At 46.4% G+C, this 15,293-nt stretch overlaps 4 non-coding genes and 2 pseudogenes across 4 annotated transcripts; all 6 read right to left on the reverse strand.

The window, feature by feature from the left end:
• Window positions 1–1,464: 1,464 nt before the first annotated feature.
• On the reverse strand, window positions 1,465–1,583 carry LOC147104077 (5S ribosomal RNA). Its single transcript, XR_015072854.1, has one exon. It is a non-coding gene; the product is annotated as a 5S ribosomal RNA (ribosomal RNA).
• A 2,419-nt stretch (window positions 1,584–4,002) lies between these two features.
• LOC147104078 (5S ribosomal RNA) lies at window positions 4,003–4,121 on the reverse strand. The gene has a single exon (XR_015072713.1). It is a non-coding gene; the product is annotated as a 5S ribosomal RNA (ribosomal RNA).
• Window positions 4,122–6,542: 2,421 nt separating this feature from the next.
• On the reverse strand, window positions 6,543–6,661 carry LOC147104079 (5S ribosomal RNA; annotated as a pseudogene).
• A 2,427-nt stretch (window positions 6,662–9,088) lies between these two features.
• LOC147104080 (5S ribosomal RNA) lies at window positions 9,089–9,208 on the reverse strand (annotated as a pseudogene).
• Window positions 9,209–11,625: 2,417 nt separating this feature from the next.
• LOC147104081 (5S ribosomal RNA) lies at window positions 11,626–11,744 on the reverse strand. The gene has a single exon (XR_015072714.1). It is a non-coding gene; the product is annotated as a 5S ribosomal RNA (ribosomal RNA).
• Window positions 11,745–14,173: 2,429 nt separating this feature from the next.
• Window positions 14,174–14,292, reverse strand: LOC147104082 (5S ribosomal RNA). The gene has a single exon (XR_015072855.1). It is a non-coding gene; the product is annotated as a 5S ribosomal RNA (ribosomal RNA).
• Between the last annotated feature and the right edge of the window lie 1,001 nt (window positions 14,293–15,293).

A 15,293-nucleotide genomic window follows, 5' to 3' on the forward strand; every position in this document is an offset into this window, starting at 1 on the left:
TAGGAAGTATGATTAAGAAGTTTGCAGATGATACAAAAATTGGCCGTGTGGTTAATAATGAAACAGAATGCTGTAGACTGCAGGAAGATATCAATGGACTCGTCTAGTGGGCAGAACAGTGGCAAATGGAATTCAGTTGGAATACACAATAAATGGTAGGACACTGAGAAATGCAGAGGATCAGCGGGACCTTGGAGTGCATGTCCACAGATCCCTGAAGGTAGCAGGACAGGTAGATAAAGTGGTTAAGCAGGCATACGGGATACTTGCCTTTATTAGCCGAGGCGTAGAATATAAGAGCGGGGTGGTTATGCTTCAACTGTATAAAACACTAGTTAGGCCGCAGCTAGAGTGCCGCGTGCAGTTCTGGTCACCACATTACAAGAAGGATGCGATTGCACGAGAGAAGGTGCAGAGGAGATTTCCGAGGATGTTGCCTGGGCTGGGGAATTTTAGTTATGAGGAAAGATTGGATAGGCTGGGGTTGTTTTCTTTGGAACACAGGAGGCTGAGGCGAGACCTAATTGAGGTGTGTAAAATTATGAGGGGCCGAGATAGAGTGGATAGGAAGGACCTATTTCCCTTAGCAGAAGGGTCAATAATAGATTTCAAGTAATTGGTAGGAGGTTTACAGGGAATTTGAGGAGACATTTTTTCACCCAGTGAATGGTGGGGGTCTGGAATGCACTGCCTGAAAGGGTGGTAGAGGCAGAAACCCTCATCACGTTTAAAAAGTACTTGGATATGCACTTGAACTGCCGTAACCTACAAGGCTACGGACCAAGTGCTGTAAAGTGGGATTTGGGTGGATTGCTCTTTGTCGGCTGGCACGGACAAGATGGGCCGAATGGCCTCCTTCTGTGCTGTAAATTTCTATGATTCTGCCTGATCATGTGACATCTGCCCACACGACTTCTACAAATGTTATTACATTGTAGCCAGGATTGTTTAGTTTCCAATTCCGCCCATTTTGAAGCCAGGTCTCCGTTATAGCTACTATTGCATAACCCCATGTGGCAACTTGCGCCTGCAACTCGTCAATCTTATTTGTAACGCTCCTCGCATTAACACACATGCATTTCAACAGCATGCTAGTTGGCTTTGCTTTTTTCCTGAATTTAACTGCTGCTCTTTCTACATTCTTCTTTGTTCTGTTGCTGTTTGTCCCTCCGAGTTTTCTATGCACCTTGTCTCTCCTCTCTGCTGCTGTGTCCTGGTGGCCCTCCGCCAGTGTGTGTATTTTGGCTATCTTATTTTCTTCTTCTGCTTATTTCGGCCCTGTGTCTGGAGCCCCTTGCATTTGTGTAGCAGCAGGAGAATGTGCAGCGAAGAAATGGTCAAAGGAAAGCGAGAGAGAGAGAGACAGAGAGAGAGAGAGAGAGCAGCAAAAAGGATGTTGATTGATTAAGAGCAGTGTGTGCGCGTGTGTGTGCAAAACGTTGAGCAGCCTGTGGCGGCAGCAAAAGCCTACTGCACCCGGTATTCCCAGGCAGTCTCCCATCCAAGTACTAACCAGGCCTGACTCTGCTTAGCTTCCGAGATCAGACGAGATCGGGCGTATTCAGACTAGTATGGCCGTAGGCATATGCTAGCTGGCTTTCTCTTTACTTAAAGCTGTCGCCCATTTTTTTCTCTTCTACGCATTCATACAAGTATTCAACACTCAATTTACATTTACAAATTTTACTCCTCCCGCAACCCCCCACCCCCCCTCCACCTCTTCTTGCTGCTCTGCCTCCCACACAAACAAACTACAAGCCCAACCCTTCATTGCCTTCTATTCAAATATTACATCAAATAAACATGCTCAAACACCAAGTCTTAAGGGCTGTAGCATCTTTCAAACTGGACAAATACCCAGGCCCGCATCAAATCTATCCCACACTCTTAAGAGAAGTAAGACACCAAATAGCACAGGCTCTCACCATCATTTTACAATCCTCTCTGGCTACAGGTGTGGTGCCCGACCACTGGAGGACTGCTAACGTGCTACCGTTCTTTCAAAAGGGAGAGAGGGATAGACCGCATAATTACAGGCCAGTCAGCCTAACCTCGGTGGTGGGAAAATTATTGGAAAAAGTTCTGAGGGACAGGAGAAATCTTCATTTAGAAAGACACGGATTAATCAGGGACAGTCAGCATGGATTTCTTAACGGAAGGTCGTGTCTGACTAACGCAATTCAATTTTTCGAGGAGGTAACAAGGAGGGTCGATGAGGGTAGTGCCTTTGATGTAGTCTATATGGATTTTAGCAAGGCTTTTGATAAGGTCCCGCATGCCAGATTGGTCACGAAAGTAAAAGCCCATGGGATCCAAGGCAAAGTGGCAAGTTGGATCCAAAATTGGCTCAGAGGCAGGAAACAAAGGGTAATGGTCGAAGGGTGTTTTTGTGACCGGAAGGCTGTTTCCAGTGGGGTTCCGCAGGGCTCACAGAATCACAGAAACCCCACAGTGCAGATAGAGGCCATTTCGGCCCATCGAGCCTGCACCGACTCAGTACTGGGCCCTTTGCTTTTTCTGGTATATATCAATGATTTGGATTTGAATGTAGGAAGTATGATTAAGAAGTTTGCAGATGATACAAAAATTGGCCGTGTGGTTAATAATGAAACAGAATGCTGTAGACTGCAGGAAGATATCAATGGACTCGTCTAGTGGGCAGAACAGTGGCAAATGGAATTCAGTTGGAATACACAATAAATGGTAGGACACTGAGAAATGCAGAGGATCAGCGGGACCTTGGAGTGCATGTCCACAGATCCCTGAAGGTAGCAGGACAGGTAGATAAAGTGGTTAAGCAGGCATACGGGATACTTGCCTTTATTAGCCGAGGCGTAGAATATAAGAGCGGGGAGGTTATGCTTCAACTGTATAAAACACTAGTTAGGCCGCAGCTAGAGTGCCGCGTGCAGTTCTGGTCACCACATTACAAGAAGGATGCGATTGCACTAGAGAAGGTGCAGAGGAGATTTCCGAGGATGTTGCCTGGGCTGGGGAATTTTAGTTATGAGGAAAGATTGGATAGGCTGGGGTTGTTTTCTTTGGAACACAGGAGGCTGAGGCGAGACCTAATTGAGGTGTGTAAAATTATGAGGGGCCGAGATAGAGTGGATAGGAAGGACCTATTTCCCTTAGCAGAAGGGTCAATAATAGATTTCAAGTAATTGGTAGGAGGTTTACAGGGAATTTGAGGAGACATTTTTTCACCCAGTGAATGGTGGGGGTCTGGAATGCACTGCCTGAAAGGGTGGTAGAGGCAGAAACCCTCATCACGTTTAAAAAGTACTTGGATATGCACTTGAACTGCCGTAACCTACAAGGCTACGGACCAAGTGCTGTAAAGTGGGATTTGGGTGGATTGCTCTTTGTCGGCTGGCACGGACAAGATGGGCCGAATGGCCTCCTTCTGTGCTGTAAATTTCTATGATTCTGCCTGATCATGTGACATCTGCCCACACGACTTCTACAAATGTTATTACATTGTAGCCAGGATTGTTTAGTTTCCAATTCCGCCCATTTTGAAGCCAGGTCTCCGTTATGGCTACTATTGCATAACCCCATGTGGCAACTTGCGCCTGCAACTCGTCAATCTTATTTGTAACACTCCTCGCATTAACACACATGCATTTCAACAGCATGCTAGTTGGCTTTGCTTTTTTCCTGAATTTAACTGCTGCTCTTTCTACATTCTTCTTTGTTCTGTTGCTGTTTGTCCCTCCGAGTTTTCTATGCACCTTGTCTCTCCTCTCTGCTGCTGTGTCCTGGTGGCCCTCCGCCAGTGTGTGTATTTTGGCTATCTTATTTTCTTCTTCTGCTTATTTCGGCCCTGTGTCTGGAGCCCCTTGCATTTGTGTAGCAGCAGGAGAATGTGCAGCGAAGAAATGGTCAAAGGAAAGCGAGAGAGAGAGAGAGAGAGAGAGCAGCAAAAAGGATGTTGATTGATTAAGAGCAGTGTGTGCGCGTGTGTGTGCAAAACGTTGAGCAGCCTGTGGCGGCAGCAAAAGCCTACTGCACCTGGTATTCCCAGGCAGTCTCCCATCCAAGTACTAACCAGGCCTGACTCTGCTTAGCTTCCGAGATCAGACGAGATCGGGCGCATTCAGACTAGTATGGCCGTAGGCATATGCTGGCTGGCTTTCTCTTTACTTAAAGCTGTCGCCCATTTTTTTCTCTTCTACGCATTCATACAAGTATTCAACACTCAATTTACATTTACAAATTTTACTCCTCCCGCAACCCCCCACCCCCCCTCCACCTCTTCTTGCTGCTCTGCCTCCCACACAAACAAACTACAAGCCCAACCCTTCATTGCCTTCTATTCAAATATTACATCAAATAAACATGCTCAAACACCAAGTCTTAAGGGCTGTAGCATCTTTCAAACTGGACAAATACCCAGGCCCGCATCAAATCTATCCCACACTCTTAAGAGAAGTAAGACACCAAATAGCACAGGCTCTCACCATCATTTTACAATCCTCTCTGGCTACAGGTGTGGTGCCCGACCACTGGAGGACTGCTAACGTGCTACCGTTCTTTCAAAAGGGAGAGAGGGATAGACCGCATAATTACAGGCCAGTCAGCCTAACCTCGGTGGTGGGAAAATTATTGGAAAAAGTTCTGAGGGACAGGAGAAATCTTCATTTAGAAAGACACGGATTAATCAGGGACAGTCAGCATGGATTTCTTAACGGAAGGTCGTGTCTGACTAACGCAATTCAATTTTTCGAGGAGGTAACAAGGAGGGTCGATGAGGGTAGTGCCTTTGATGTAGTCTATATGGATTTTAGCAAGGCTTTTGATAAGGTCCCGCATGCCAGATTGGTCACGAAAGTAAAAGCCCATGGGATCCAAGGCAAAGTGGCAAGTTGGATCCAAAATTGGCTCAGAGGCAGGAAACAAAGGGTAATGGTCGAAGGGTGTTTTTGTGACCGGAAGGCTGTTTCCAGTGGGGTTCCGCAGGGCTCACAGAATCACAGAAACCCCACAGTGCAGATAGAGGCCATTTCGGCCCATCGAGCCTGCACCGACTCAGTACTGGGCCCTTTGCTTTTTCTGGTATATATCAATGATTTGGATTTGAATGTAGGAAGTATGATTAAGAAGTTTGCAGATGATACAAAAATTGGCCGTGTGGTTAATAATGAAACAGAATGCTGTAGACTGCAGGAAGATATCAATGGACTCGTCTAGTGGGCAGAACAGTGGCAAATGGAATTCAGTTGGAATACACAATAAATGGTAGGACACTGAGAAATGCAGAGGATCAGCGGGACCTTGGAGTGCATGTCCACAGATCCCTGAAGGTAGCAGGACAGGTAGATAAAGTGGTTAAGCAGGCATACGGGATACTTGCCTTTATTAGCCGAGGCGTAGAATATAAGAGCGGGGAGGTTATGCTTCAACTGTATAAAACACTAGTTAGGCCGCAGCTAGAGTGCCGCGTGCAGTTCTGGTCACCACATTACAAGAAGGATGCGATTGCACTAGAGAAGGTGCAGAGGAGATTTCCGAGGATGTTGCCTGGGCTGGGGAATTTTAGTTATGAGGAAAGATTGGATAGGCTGGGGTTGTTTTCTTTGGAACACAGGAGGCTGAGGCGAGACCTAATTGAGGTGTGTAAAATTATGAGGGGCCGAGATAGAGTGGATAGGAAGGACCTATTTCCCTTAGCAGAAGGGTCAATAATAGATTTCAAGTAATTGGTAGGAGGTTTACAGGGAATTTGAGGAGACATTTTTTCACCCAGTGAATGGTGGGGGTCTGGAATGCACTGCCTGAAAGGGTGGTAGAGGCAGAAACCCTCATCACGTTTAAAAAGTACTTGGATATGCACTTGAACTGCCGTAACCTACAAGGCTACGGACCAAGTGCTGTAAAGTGGGATTTGGGTGGATTGCTCTTTGTCGGCTGGCACGGACAAGATGGGCCGAATGGCCTCCTTCTGTGCTGTAAATTTCTATGATTCTGCCTGATCATGTGACATCTGCCCACACGACTTCTACAAATGTTATTACATTGTAGCCAGGATTGTTTAGTTTCCAATTCCGCCCATTTTGAAGCCAGGTCTCCGTTATGGCTACTATTGCATAACCCCATGTGGCAACTTGCGCCTGCAACTCGTCAATCTTATTTGTAACACTCCTCGCATTAACACACATGCATTTCAACAGCATGCTAGTTGGCTTTGCTTTTTTCCTGAATTTAACTGCTGCTCTTTCTACATTCTTCTTTGTTCTGTTGCTGTTTGTCCCTCCGAGTTTTCTATGCACCTTGTCTCTCCTCTCTGCTGCTGTGTCCTGGTGGCCCTCCGCCAGTGTGTGTATTTTGGCTATCTTATTTTCTTCTTCTGCTTATTTCGGCCCTGTGTCTGGAGCCCCTTGCATTTGTGTAGCAGCAGGAGAATGTGCAGCGAAGAAATGGTCAAAGGAAAGCGAGAGAGAGAGAGAGAGAGAGAGAGCAGCAAAAAGGATGTTGATTGATTAAGAGCAGTGTGTGCGCGTGTGTGTGCAAAACGTTGAGCAGCCTGTGGCGGCAGCAAAAGCCTACTGCACCTGGTATTCCCAGGCAGTCTCCCATCCAAGTACTAACCAGGCCTGACTCTGCTTAGTTTCCGAGATCAGACGAGATCGGGCGCATTCAGACTAGTATGGCCGTAGGCATATGCTGGCTGGCTTTCTCTTTACTTAAAGCTGTCGCCCATTTTTTTCTCTTCTACGCATTCATACAAGTATTCAACACTCAATTTACATTTACAAATTTTACTCCTCCCGCAACCCCCCACCCCCCCTCCACCTCTTCTTGCTGCTCTGCCTCCCACACAAACAAACTACAAGCCCAACCCTTCATTGCCTTCTATTCAAATATTACATCAAATAAACATGCTCAAACACCAAGTCTTAAGGGCTGTAGCATCTTTCAAACTGGACAAATACCCAGGCCCGCATCAAATCTATCCCACACTCTTAAGAGAAGTAAGACACCAAATAGCACAGGCTCTCACCATCATTTTACAATCCTCTCTGGCTACAGGTGTGGTGCCCGACCACTGGAGGACTGCTAACGTGCTACCGTTCTTTCAAAAGGGAGAGAGGGATAGACCGCATAATTACAGGCCAGTCAGCCTAACCTCGGTGGTGGGAAAATTATTGGAAAAAGTTCTGAGGGACAGGAGAAATCTTCATTTAGAAAGACACGGATTAATCAGGGACAGTCAGCATGGATTTCTTAACGGAAGGTCGTGTCTGACTAACGCAATTCAATTTTTCGAGGAGGTAACAAGGAGGGTCGATGAGGGTAGTGCCTTTGATGTAGTCTATATGGATTTTAGCAAGGCTTTTGATAAGGTCCCGCATGCCAGATTGGTCACGAAAGTAAAAGCCCATGGGATCCAAGGCAAAGTGGCAAGTTGGATCCAAAATTGGCTCAGAGGCAGGAAACAAAGGGTAATGGTCGAAGGGTGTCTTTGTGACCGGAAGGCTGTTTCCAGTGGGGTTCCGCAGGGCTCACAGAATCACAGAAACCCCACAGTGCAGATAGAGGCCATTTCGGCCCATCGAGCCTGCACCGACTCAGTACTGGGCCCTTTGCTTTTTCTGGTATATATCAATGATTTGGATTTGAATGTAGGAAGTATGATTAAGAAGTTTGCAGATGATACAAAAATTGGCCGTGTGGTTAATAATGAAACAGAATGCTGTAGACTGCAGGAAGATATCAATGGACTCGTCTAGTGGGCAGAACAGTGGCAAATGGAATTCAGTTGGAATACACAATAAATGGTAGGACACTGAGAAATGCAGAGGATCAGCGGGACCTTGGAGTGCATGTCCACAGATCCCTGAAGGTAGCAGGACAGGTAGATAAAGTGGTTAAGCAGGCATACGGGATACTTGCCTTTATTAGCCGAGGCGTAGAATATAAGAGCGGGGAGGTTATGCTTCAACTGTATAAAACACTAGTTAGGCCGCAGCTAGAGTGCCGCGTGCAGTTCTGGTCACCACATTACAAGAAGGATGCGATTGCACTAGAGAAGGTGCAGAGGAGATTTCCGAGGATGTTGCCTGGGCTGGGGAATTTTAGTTATGAGGAAAGATTGGATAGGCTGGGGTTGTTTTCTTTGGAACACAGGAGGCTGAGGCGAGACCTAATTGAGGTGTGTAAAATTATGAGGGGCCGAGATAGAGTGGATAGGAAGGACCTATTTCCCTTAGCAGAAGGGTCAATAATAGATTTCAAGTAATTGGTAGGAGGTTTACAGGGAATTTGAGGAGACATTTTTTCACCCAGTGAATGGTGGGGGTCTGGAATGCACTGCCTGAAAGGGTGGTAGAGGCAGAAACCCTCATCACGTTTAAAAAGTACTTGGATATGCACTTGAACTGCCGTAACCTACAAGGCTACGGACCAAGTGCTGTAAAGTGGGATTTGGGTGGATTGCTCTTTGTCGGCTGGCACGGACAAGATGGGCCGAATGGCCTCCTTCTGTGCTGTAAATTTCTATGATTCTGCCTGATCATGTGACATCTGCCCACACGACTTCTACAAATGTTATTACATTGTAGCCAGGATTGTTTAGTTTCCAATTCCGCCCATTTTGAAGCCAGGTCTCCGTTATAGCTACTATTGCATAACCCCATGTGGCAACTTGCGCCTGCAACTCGTCAATCTTATTTGTAACACTCCTCGCATTAACACACATGCATTTCAACAGCATGCTAGTTGGCTTTGCTTTTTTCCTGAATTTAACTGCTGCTCTTTCTACATTCTTCTTTGTTCTGTTGCTGTTTGTCCCTCCGAGTTTTCTATGCACCTTGTCTCTCCTCTCTGCTGCTGTGTCCTGGTGGCCCTCCACCAGTGTGTGTATTTTGGCTATCTTATTTTCTTCTTCTGCTTATTTCGGCCCTGTGTCTGGAGCCCCTTGCATTTGTGTAGCAGCAGGAGAATGTGCAGCGAAGAAATGGTCAAAGGAAAGCGAGAGAGAGAGACAGAGAGAGAGAGAGAGAGCAGCAAAAAGGATGTTGATTGATTAAGAGCAGTGTGTGCGCGTGTGTGTGCAAAACGTTGAGCAGCCTGTGGCGGCAGCAAAAGCCTACTGCACCTGGTATTCCCAGGCAGTCTCCCATCCAAGTACTAACCAGGCCTGACTCTGCTTAGCTTCCAGAGATCAGACGAGATCGGGCGCATTCAGACTAGTATGGCCGTAGGCATATGCTGGCTGGCTTTCTCTTTACTTAAAGCTGTCGCCCATTTTTTTCTCTTCTACGCATTCATACAAGTATTCAACACTCAATTTACATTTACAAATTTTACTCCTCCCGCAACCCCCCACCCCCCCTCCACCTCTTCTTGCTGCTCTGCCTCCCACACAAACAAACTACAAGCCCAACCCTTCATTGCCTTCTATTCAAATATTACATCAAATAAACATGCTCAAACACCAAGTCTTAAGGGCTGTAGCATCTTTCAAACTGGACAAATACCCAGGCCCGCATCAAATCTATCCCACACTCTTAAGAGAAGTAAGACACCAAATAGCACAGGCTCTCACCATCATTTTACAATCCTCTCTGGCTACAGGTGTGGTGCCCGACCACTGGAGGACTGCTAACGTGCTACCGTTCTTTCAAAAGGGAGAGAGGGATAGACCGCATAATTACAGGCCAGTCAGCCTAACCTCGGTGGTGGGAAAATTATTGGAAAAAGTTCTGAGGGACAGGAGAAATCTTCATTTAGAAAGACACGGATTAATCAGGGACAGTCAGCATGGATTTCTTAACGGAAGGTCGTGTCTGACTAACGCAATTCAATTTTTCGAGGAGGTAACAAGGAGGGTCGATGAGGGTAGTGCCTTTGATGTAGTCTATATGGATTTTAGCAAGGCTTTTGATAAGGTCCCGCATGCCAGATTGGTCACGAAAGTAAAAGCCCATGGGATCCAAGGCAAAGTGGCAAGTTGGATCCAAAATTGGCTCAGAGGCAGGAAACAAAGGGTAATGGTCGAAGGGTGTTTTTGTGACCGGAAGGCTGTTTCCAGTGGGGTTCCGCAGGGCTCACAGAATCACAGAAACCCCACAGTGCAGATAGAGGCCATTTCGGCCCATCGAGCCTGCACCGACTCAGTACTGGGCCCTTTGCTTTTTCTGGTATATATCAATGATTTGGATTTGAATGTAGGAAGTATGATTAAGAAGTTTGCAGATGATACAAAAATTGGCCGTGTGGTTAATAATGAAACAGAATGCTGTAGACTGCAGGAAGATATCAATGGACTCGTCTAGTGGGCAGAACAGTGGCAAATGTAATTCAGTTGGAATACACAATAAATGGTAGGACACTGAGAAATGCAGAGGATCAGCGGGACCTTGGAGTGCATGTCCACAGATCCCTGAAGGTAGCAGGACAGGTAGATAAAGTGGTTAAGCAGGCATACGGGATACTTGCCTTTATTAGCCGAGGCGTAGAATATAAGAGCGGGGAGGTTATGCTTCAACTGTATAAAACACTAGTTAGGCCGCAGCTAGAGTGCCGCGTGCAGTTCTGGTCACCACATTACAAGAAGGATGCGATTGCACGAGAGAAGGTGCAGAGGAGATTTCCGAGGATGTTGCCTGGGCTGGGGAATTTTAGTTATGAGGAAAGATTGGATAGGCTGGGGTTGTTTTCTTTGGAACACAGGAGGCTGAGGCGAGACCTAATTGAGGTGTGTAAAATTATGAGGGGCCGAGATAGAGTGGATAGGAAGGACCTATTTCCCTTAGCAGAAGGGTCAATAATAGATTTCAAGTAATTGGTAGGAGGTTTACAGGGAATTTGAGGAGACATTTTTTCACCCAGTGAATGGTGGGGGTCTGGAATGCACTGCCTGAAAGGGTGGTAGAGGCAGAAACCCTCATCACGTTTAAAAAGTACTTGGATATGCACTTGAACTGCCGTAACCTACAAGGCTACGGACCAAGTGCTGTAAAGTGGGATTTGGGTGGATTGCTCTTTGTCGGCTGGCACGGACAAGATGGGCCGAATGGCCTCCTTCTGTGCTGTAAATTTCTATGATTCTGCCTGATCATGTGACATCTGCCCACACGACTTCTACAAATGTTATTACATTGTAGCCAGGATTGTTTAGTTTCCAATTCCACCCATTTTGAAGCCAGGTCTCCGTTATGGCTACTATTGCATAACCCCATGTGGCAACTTGCGCCTGCAACTCGTCAATCTTATTTGTAACACTCCTCGCATTAACACACATGCATTTCAACAGCATGCTAGTTGGCTTTGCTTTTTTCCTGAATTTAACTGCTGCTCTTTCTACATTCTTCTTTGTTCTGTTGCTGTTTGTCCCTCCGAGTTTTCTATGCACCTTGTCTCTCCTCTCTGCTGCTGTGTCCTGGTGGCCCTCCACCAGTGAGTGTATTTTGGCTATCTTATTTTCTTCTTCTGCTTATTTCGGCCCTGTGTCTGGAGCCCCTTGCATTTGTGTAGCAGCAGGAGAATGTGCAGCGAAGAAATGGTCAAAGGAAAGCGAGAGAGAGAGAGAGAGAGAGCAGCAAAAAGGATGTTGATTGATTAAGAGCAGTGTGTGCGCGTGTGTGTGCAAAACGTTGAGCAGCCTGTGGCGGCAGCAAAAGCCTACTGCACCTGGTATTCCCAGGCAGTCTCCCATCCAAGTACTAACCAGGCCTGACTCTGCTTAGCTTCCGAGATCAGACGAGATCGGGCGCATTCAGACTAGTATGGCCGTAGGCATATGCTAGCTGGCTTTCTCTTTACTTAAAGCTGTCGCCCATTTTTTTCTCTTCTACGCATTCATACAAGTATTCAACACTCAATTTACATTTACAAATTTTACTCCTCCCGCAACCCCCCACCCCCCCTCCACCTCTTCTTGCTGCTCTGCCTCCCACACAAACAAACTACAAGCCCAACCCTTCATTGCCTTCTATTCAAATATTACATCAAATAAACATGCTCAAACACCAAGTCTTAAGGGCTGTAGTATCTTTCAAACTGGACAAATACCCAGGCCCGCATCAAATCTATCCCACACTCTTAAGAGAAGTAAGACACCAAATAGCACAGGCTCTCACCATCATTTTACAATCCTCTCTGGCTACAGGTGTGGTGCCCGACCACTGGAGGACTGCTAACGTGCTACCGTTCTTTCAAAAGGGAGAGAGGGATAGACCGCATAATTACAGGCCAGTCAGCCTAACCTCGGTGGTGGGAAAATTATTGGAAAAAGTTCTGAGGGACAGGAGAAATCTTCATTTAGAAAGACACGGATTAATCAGGGACAGTCAGCATGGATTTCTTAACGGAAGGTCGTGTCTGACTAACGCAATTCAATTTTTCGAGGAGGTAACAAGGAGGGTCGATGAGGGTAGTGCCTTTGATGTAGTCTATATGGATTTTAGCAAGGCTTTTGATAAGGTCCCGCATGCCAGATTGGTCACGAAAGTAAAAGCCCATGGGATCCAAGGCAAAGTGGCAAGTTGGATCCAAAATTGGCTCAGAGGCAGGAAACAAAGGGTAATGGTCGAAGGGTGTTTTTGTGACCGGAAGGCTGTTTCCAGTGGGGTTCCGCAGGGCTCACAGAATCACAGAAACCCCACAGTGCAGATAGAGGCCATTTCGGCCCATCGAGCCTGCACCGACTCAGTACTGGGCCCTTTGCTTTTTCTGGTATATATCAATGATTTGGATTTGAATGTAGGAAGTATGATTAAGAAGTTTGCAGATGATACAAAAATTGGCCGTGTGGTTAATAATGAAACAGAATGCTGTAGACTGCAGGAAGATATCAATGGACTCGTCTAGTGGGCAGAACAGTGGCAAATGGAATTCAGTTGGAATACACAATAAATGGTAGGACACTGAGAAATGCAGAGGATCAGCGGGACCTTGGAGTGCATGTCCACAGATCCCTGAAGGTAGCAGGACAGGTAGATAAAGTGGTTAAGCAGGCATACGGGATACTTGCCTTTATTAGCCGAGGCGTAGAATATAAGAGCGGGGAGCTTATGCTTCAACTGTATAAAACACTAGTTAGGCCGCAGCTAGAGTGCCGCGTGCAGTTCTGGTCACAACATTACAAGAAGGATGCGATTGCACTAGAGAAGGTGCAGAGGAGATTTCCGAGGATGTTGCCTGGGCTGGGGAATTTTAGTTATGAGGAAAGATTGGATAGGCTGGGGTTGTTTTCTTTGGAACACAGGAGGCTGAGGCGAGACCTAATTGAGGTGTGTAAAATTATGAGGGGCCGAGATATAGTGGATAGGAAGGACCTATTTCCCTTAGCAGAAGGGTCAATAATAGATTTCAAGTAATTGGTAGGAGGTTTACAGGGAATTTGAGGAGACATTTTTTCACCCAGTGAATGGTGGGGGTCTGGAATGCACTGCCTGAAAGGGTGGTAGAGGCAGAAACCCTCATCACGTTTAAAAAGTACTTGGATATGCACTTGAACTGCCGTAACCTACAAGGCTACGGACCAAGTGCTGTAAAGTGGGATTTGGGTGGATTGCTCTTTGTCGGCTGGCACGGACAAGATGGGCCGAATGGCTTCCTTCTGTGCTGTAAATTTCTATGATTCTGCCTGATCATGTGACATCTGCCCACACGACTTCTACAAATGTTATTACATTGTAGCCAGGATTGTTTAGTTTCCAATTCCGCCCATTTTGAAGCCAGGTCTCCGTTATGGCTACTATTGCATAACCCCATGTGGCAACTTGCGCCTGCAACTCGTCAATCTTATTTGTAACACTCCTCGCATTAACACACATGCATTTCAACAGCATGCTAGTTGGCTTTGCTTTTTTCCTGAATTTAACTGCTGCTCTTTCTACATTCTTCTTTGTTCTGTTGCTGTTTGTCCCTCCGAGTTTTCTATGCACCTTGTCTCTCCTCTCTGCTGCTGTGTCCTGGTGGCCCTCCGCCAGTGTGTGTATTTTGGCTATCTTATTTTCTTCTTCTGCTTATTTCGGCCCTGTGTCTGGAGCCCCTTGCATTTGTGTAGCAGCAGGAGAATGTGCAGCGAAGAAATGGTCAAAGGAAAGCGAGAGAGAGAGAGAGAGAGAGAGAGAGAGAGAGCAGCAAAAAGGATGTTGATTGATTAAGAGCAGTGTGTGCGCGTGTGTGTGCAAAACGTTGAGCAGCCTGTGGCGGCAGCAAAAGCCTACTGCACCCGGTATTCCCAGGCAGTCTCCCATCCAAGTACTAACCAGGCCTGACTCTGCTTAGCTTCCGAGATCAGACGAGATCGGGCGTATTCAGACTAGTATGGCCGTAGGCATATGCTAGCTGGCTTTCTCTTTACTTAAAGCTGTCGCCCATTTTTTTCTCTTCTACGCATTCATACAAGTATTCAACACTCAATTTACATTTACAAATTTTACTCCTCCCGCAACCCCCCACCCCCCCTCCACCTCTTCTTGCTGCTCTGCCTCCCACACAAACAAACTACAAGCCCAACCCTTCATTGCCTTCTATTCAAATATTACATCAAATAAACATGCTCAAACACCAAGTCTTAAGGGCTGTAGCATCTTTCAAACTGGACAAATACCCAGGCCCGCATCAAATCTATCCCACACTCTTAAGAGAAGTAAGACACCAAATAGCACAGGCTCTCACCATCATTTTACAATCCTCTCTGGCTACAGGTGTGGTGCCCGACCACTGGAGGACTGCTAACGTGCTACCGTTCTTTCAAAAGGGAGAGAGGGATAGACCGCATAATTACAGGCCAGTCAGCCTAACCTCGGTGGTGGGAAAATTATTGGAAAAAGTTCTGAGGGACAGGAGAAATCTTCATTTAGAAAGACACGGATTAATCAGGGACAGTCAGCATGGATTTCTTAACGGAAGGTCGTGTCTGACTAACGCAATTCAATTTTTCGAGGAGGTAACAAGGAGGGTCGATGAGGGTAGTGCCTTTGATGTAGTCTATATGGATTTTAGCAAGGCTTTTGATAAGGTCCCGCATGCCAGATTGGTCACGAAAGTAAAAGCCCATGGGATCCAAGGCAAAGTGGCAAGTTGGATCCAAAATTGGCTCAGAGGCAGGAAACAAAGGGTAATGGTCGAAGGGTGTTTTTGTGACCGGAAGGCTGTTTCCAGTGGGGTTCCGCAGGGCTCACAGAATCACAGAAACCCCACAGTGCAGATAGAGGCCATTTCGGCCCATCGAGCCTGCAGCGACTCAGTACTGGGCCCTTTGCTTTTTCTGGTATATATCAATGATTTGGATTTGAATGTAGGAAGTATGATTAAGAAGTTTGCAGATGATACAA

The sequence above is a fragment of the Somniosus microcephalus genome, chromosome 19, assembly GCF_052327205.1.
Source record: "Somniosus microcephalus isolate GS21.2 chromosome 19, FLI_Smic_1.0, whole genome shotgun sequence".
In the NCBI taxonomy this organism is placed as follows: domain Eukaryota; kingdom Metazoa; phylum Chordata; class Chondrichthyes; order Squaliformes; family Somniosidae; genus Somniosus; species Somniosus microcephalus.